We start from the raw sequence: 6,947 nt of genomic DNA, 5'->3' as shown, positions 1-6,947 counted from the left end.
GTAGGAAATTGAAAGGGAATACCAAAATCGAGAGACTCAGGGTAAAAAAAGACAAACAACTACAAAAGCAATACTTGCAAAACTGTTTGGTGAAAATGAACTGAACACCTCATGGGGGGAAAGGGAAAGGGGGAGGAGGGGGGGGGGTATGAGGGACAAGGTAACAAACAGTACAAGAAATGTATCCAATGCCTAACTTATGAAATTGTAACCTCTCTGTACATCAGTTTGATAATAAAAATTTGAAGAAAAAAAAAGAAATGCTGACTCTTAGAGATGGAAAATTTTGCAGGAAATGGTGAAGGAGAGTGGGGTTCAGGTCAAAGCATCAGAATTTGTATTCTAAAACACTGGTGGACACTTTCCCAAATGTGCATTTGCCATAATCACTTGGAAATGTTTCTAAATCATGTGCTGTATCAATCAAACATCAACTCACAAGAAATCAACTCACAAGAAATGGATAATTCTCCTTCCCACAGTCTACCTGATTTACTGCACAGATATACCTTTTGCCACCTATAAAAACCTGCCCAGACAGTCTCAAGGTGGACATTGGGATTGTGTTCTTAATTTTTTTCTGAGCATCTTGGTGGGAAATAGCTCTTTTGTAATTCTTGCTTCTTCTGCTGTTCTGGATTACTATTTAGATTCTTTGTGGCATCTGTTTACTGTCTACAACATTTATTGCCCTAAGTAGGTAGGGAGCTTTAGAGTGTAATGATTATATCTTGCTTCCTGCTCCTCCTTTTATTCCCCTCCCCTGCCAGTGGTAGACTGCTAGAAATTTCTCTTATTTTTTGTTGTTTTGAAATTTAAAATTTAGAATACATCAGAAATTTTACAGCTCAACTGGAATGGTACAATATGTACAGTACCCCACACAAATAAAGCTTCACCACCAACTACTAAGATATTGGAAAAGGAAACATATCTAATGAAGGAAAAGTTTGTCTTTTTCTTTGGTATTTAAAAATTATTTCACTATTACCTTTTAATAGTTGTACAAAGGGGTTACCATTCAGCAAAGTAAGTACAATGCATCTTGATCATTATCACATTTCAGCATTCTCCCTTATCCCTTCCAACCCAACTCCCTCTTCATGTTTCTTAGTATCACAGGAATTGAATATTATTGAATATTATGATTACTTGTAAGACAATATTTTCCAAATATCTTTATAATGAAGTGGTTAGTATTATGGTTTCTCTATTACAGATAAAGAAACCAAGCTGAGAGAGATTAAGCCACTTACCTAAATTCATTCAAGTTTTACATGAGTGAGCTGACTCAAACCTAGATCCATTGAGTTCTATTGTGTGGTCCAGACTAGCAATGAACACCACCAAAGGATGAATTCATATTCTGAAAAGCAGGATAAGCACTAAGGAAATGTGGCATGGTAGAAGTATGTGGAAATGGTTCATAAATTGGAACTGCTTCCTGAATGAGGGGGACATTGAAAGGAAGAAAAAAAGAGAGAGAACGCAGCCCTGGGAAATAGAGGATCTAGTAAGTGGTGCAAGGTAATAAAGAAAAGAAACAAGGCTTTGCCATTAAGACTGTAGAAATATTTACAGGTAGTTTCCAATCTCCTCATATTTTCTATCTAGCCAAACAGCAATAAAGGCATGTGAGGGAAAACATATATATTAAATTACTAGGTGTCAGATTTCTGATTTGATAACACTTGGTGTAAAAATAACAGTTATTATTACTCTTCATTTATCTAGCTCTGAGAGTGTACACAGCACAGTATAATAAGTAGAATTTATCAGTAGAGGGACAAGATTGGTGCCCCCAGGGCTTTGCTGAGCAGAGGCTCAAGTGGAAGCTGTGACATCTAAGAATCGGGGCACTGCAATCATGAGGATGGGACTCACTCGCTCTCCTGGACTACAGCACAAGTGCTGTCCTATTGTGGGTGGCATTGTTTGTTTTTTTTTGTTTTTTTTTTTTTTTTTTTTTTTGTGGTGGGAGGCTATGGGAAGAAAGTTTAATGTCTGACATCTAGAGAGATGTTAATTGAAATCTTTTCCTAATGTGAGATGCCCCGTAACACGTGAAAGGAAGCCATTTTCTTCTAAGATTCTCTTCAGTATTTTTTGAGCAGTGGTTCAGTCCTGAGCCAGTAAGGCTGGCCACCACCTAAGAACAAGGGCAGATGAACAACTTTCTCCCTACAGATTCTGAGGAACACAAGTTCAACCTCAGAAAAACCATGTGTATTAATTACAGAGTATGCACCTGAACTATGAGGTATATAGATATAAATACAATGCACATAAGGAGTCATATATATGTGATTTGATAATCATATCATATATGTATATATAATTATGTGTATGTAAGTATATGTTTATATATATGGACATATATATAATATTCCATGTGGGCATTGTCAGTCACATATCCAGAAGATAAGCAAGAAAGATCACTTAGGCAAAATAAAAACTCAAAGTCTCAAGTACCTTCACTTAAACTGGAGCCCCTAATCACAGCTTATTCACTTTTACTTCAGACACAAGATTACTAAACATGGCTTTATAGCTTCCTAATTCCAGTGTTCCTGCAGCAGTGAAATATAAGTATGGTGGGACATGACAGAGGAATGGGTGCCAAGAGGCAAGGTAGAAAAGCTAAAAAATAGAGCCAGAACTGTGGTGGCATAGGGTGGGTGGTGAGGAGAGAGAGCAAACAACCCCAAAGGATAACACTAGTTCTACACAGGGTTGTAACTCAGAACTGTTTGTATTATTTCAGCTGCTGTGTATTATATATTATCTATAATAAAATAGTTCTATTTTAATTTTTAAAACAAACTGATATTCTGCAAAAACAAATAACAAACACAACTATAGCATTTGCGAAACAAACTGGAAATAACTGGACAAATGAGTTTAAGACAAAGGATGCCCTAATTAAAATAGGAGCAACAAGTGAAATTAAGGTTTAAGACTAATATAACCTCTTATGAAAATTTAAGGCAAATATTTAAATAAAATTTCTTAGATGTCGTGTGAAATGCTAATGATAAATTAGGGAAAATAAGTCATTTCAATGACATAAGGTAAGAGAGGTCAGGGAGAAACTACAACCATTTTAAATTTCATGTACATTGAATATTTATAGAGCCCCTATAATGTGCTGGGGTTGTAGTAGGTCCTAGAGTCTCAGGGAAAACCAATATAGAGCAGATTCTTGACCTTCTGATACCAGAACACGTAAAGTGGTCATAAGTAAACATGGAGTGAATAATACAAGTACTGGTTATGATATATACAACAAACAATAAATAAATCAGTATAGATAGAATATGTGGAAATAGACAAGGGGAGATATTGCTTCCATTAAATATTGTGTTTTTAGTCATTCTCTCCTCAGAAGTTTCATTTAGATATAGCCTCTGAAATCAATATGACCATTAAAAAAGTACTTAGTGAGTCATAATAATAACAATAAACAAAATTAAATTAAGATAAATAAAATAAAGAGCCTGACCAATTGGTTATGATATCAAATTAAATGGCAGAACTAGGGAGAGGGTTTGGAGAGCTCCTTAGTCCAGCAAAGACTTGTCTTAGAGAAAATTGTTTTTGATAAGTAAGTGTTTTGGGTTTTGCTGGTTTGGGCTTGTGTATGAAGTAAAAAGGAGAAGGAAGATGTGCTTGTAACCAAGAGATGGTGCAGGGACAGCCTTTGGACAGACTATTGTCCTCCACAGTTATAGGAATTTGGAATTTGAAATAATTGTTCCTTGAAAGATCATCTAACCACCGAGTCAATGCCTTTTCTTCCTTTTTTTTTTCTTTCTTTCCTTTTTTCCCCTGGTCTTTCTTTTAACTACCTATACCCTCTCCAATTGATATATGTTAACATTCCTCTTTCTTTTCCAAGCACATCATAAAGGGGGGGGGGGGGGGCGGGTATTTCATTGTGATAGTGCCCTCATCAGGATTTAAAGGTTGCACTGGACTTACAATTGAAATGCAAATCACTCTTTGCAAACAGCCTCCTGCAGAGGCCCAAATTTTTACAGATCAGGTTCTGGAGTCCTGATGAGGAATCATTGAACAGAATTTCCCAGGACTCACAAATTAGTTGCCATCTAAGGTATCATTTTCTGCGTTATAATTGTAACTTACCAGAGGAAACTTTGTCACAAAAGACAGTGCCCCGTGCTTCCATTATTTTTCCAGCTGCACTACCACTGAGGATTCTTTCACACACAATAAAAATACACACATCATGACCTCCCTCTCTGCAACACACACTCCTTGAATATAAACATTTTGAGAATATTGGTGTGCTTTTCTTCCTCTTCTTTTTTAGATGTGCAGGTGGTAAAATACTGGCTGCCATGAACTGCAGACAATAAATAAAAATTACCAGCTTCTCATGGATGCCTGATAGAAATATGCCAGCTTGGGCAAGCCTGACTTTCCAGGCACAAAATTCTCTGGGTAACAAAGTCTATATTCAGATCCACTGGCTGTGTGCTTCTGGGGGTGCAGGCAAGGCTTGTACAAAGCGCAGGGCTCTAAGATACAGGAGAGCCTTAAAACTTCTACCAACTCACAGTAAAAGGATCATGTTTGAATGTAGGACACAGAAAACAAACCGAAAAGCTGAAAGTTCAAAAGCCAAAGGAACAGGGGGAAATTATTTGGGGAAATCAATAGCTAGGACCCATAAGCTTGGTCTTGAGCCATAGCTTTGCGAATTGAGGCCTCTGCTAGCACAGCACAGATCAGAGCATACCTGTCTCCTCACATACCAATGCTCAGGATCACATTTTCTTGAAAAGAGGTCTCAGAATCCCATCCCAGAAGCATACAGGAAGCCTTGGGGGATTCATCCCCTAAATTCTGACGGTTTATACTCAGGGTAGGTGCCAGGAACCTGTAATTTTAGCAACTCTCCCAGATGATGTTTTTCAAAATAGATCTTACTTGGTAGAACAGATTCTGATTCACAGAAAATCTGAACAGAAGGTACGGATCGCCCCCCCCCCCCCCCGCCCTACTGCAGCCCCGATGCATGGTGGTCCTCCTCCACTATCCACACCCTCCACTATCATCAGACAACTGTCACCATTGTTGAACCTGCATAGGGACACCATTGCTCTGCAATCCATAGTTTATATGGGAGTTCACCATTGCTGTTCTATGTTCTCTGGGTCTGATGAACTCCACGGTGATATACATCTACCCATACAGCCATTAGGGGTATGTCCTTGAAGAGGATTTTGGGAACCTGGTCTTTATCTCTTTCTTTCTGGAACCCCGTGAGTAAGTGGGCTCTCTCCATCACATGTTCCCACTATGATATACCACAGCACTACAAGCTCAGTAGCAACAAAGCCCAAGAACCATACATTGAAATATCTACAATAAACCCTTCCATTTTTTTAAGTTGCATATCTCAGATATCATGTGACAGTAACAGAATGCTAATGTACTTTTTCTTATTATACAGATACAGAATACAAGAATTAACCTAACATACAGTCTTACACTTTTGAAATCTCCATGACACTTCAGTAATACATTTCTGTAAAATGCCCTCCAAGTATCTCACTTTTATATAAGTTATCTAGTTGTTCCTTCTGAGCCAAAATTTGAGGACAGGTTTGAGTTATATATTTAATTGTAACACATGGCTAGGATATGGAGGAAATGCTACTTAGATGTAAAAGCAGGAAAGACACATACAGGGAGATATAGGGTATTTTTGCTTAGATTTGTTTCTATGCTTGTTATCTATATAGAGCACTTTCCCTCCTTCTTTTTCTTGGTAGTCCTGTGTGCTAGGATGTAGACTTAGAGACCAAAAGTCGCCCCCCGCCTTTTTTTTAAATCTTTTCTAAAGAAGAGAAACTATACTATTAAAAAAAACAACAACAACACTGTAAACTCGAGGTTTTCATAAGACCTCTTTTCATTTTGAATCCATAGACACAAGAAGGAAATTCATCAAAAGAAAAAGTTTTCTCAAAAATCTTCAAGTTGTCACCAGATATACTTTATAAAATTGCTCACAAGCAAACAGCACTCAGAGTCTGGATTATCTTGAGTATCTAAGTCTTTGCATATTATTTTTAAATCAGTGTATATGAATTCCCTTTGTTAAACTTTATAGGTACTCAGAGGAAAAAAGCATAAGGGACTACATTCTTATTCAGTGCATTTTGAAAGGCTTGTTTTGTTTCCATCAAGTAGATACTTTTATCAGAAGGCTTATAGTCACATTAAAGCCATCTTTTAAACAAATGATTATTTATCATCAAGAAAAGCATATTCTGATACTACATGCAACATGGACACATTGGTTCCTGCTACTAATTCAGAGATTTTAGTCCATTGTGCATGTTTTATAGCCTAACATAGTGAAATGAAAAGAATTTCATATATTTTAGTCCTGTCCCTCTGCTGGCAGTGGAAGTAAATCCCAAAGTATTTCAGCAGGTGCTATTAATATGCAAATAACAGAGAATACACTATTTCTAATAGACCTCCCAACTGCATGGGAGGCAACGCTGTTGGACCAAATTAGCTTTCTGTAATTTGCATGCTTTTCACAACCTCCTGGGATTATATTTTAGATCAGAGACAATAAAAGCATATGCAGTTAGCTTAAAATGTAACTAATTTTAGACTTTGAAACAATTTTAACCTAACTTCTTTGTGGTGTTAAACAGCTATTTGCAAAGAAACTTTTATAACAGTCTGTAATTTTTATACCATTGATTTGCCCTGAATAAATCCATCTCCCTATAGTCTGAAAACAAATGTGAATCCAGATCAGGTTTATAGATTTTACAACTGAGAGAAATGATGCAGACAGAGCTAAACTGGAGGCCCGGAGTGGAAAAGATGAAAGAAAGAGAGAACATGAAATTTGCCCAAATCAGATTAAATCCATTAATTTATCTCACTGTGTGCAC

The sequence above is a fragment of the Perognathus longimembris genome, chromosome 8 (genome assembly GCF_023159225.1).
Source record: "Perognathus longimembris pacificus isolate PPM17 chromosome 8, ASM2315922v1, whole genome shotgun sequence".
NCBI lineage: Eukaryota > Metazoa > Chordata > Mammalia > Rodentia > Heteromyidae > Perognathus > Perognathus longimembris.
Note: the sequence above shows the minus strand (reverse complement) of the source record.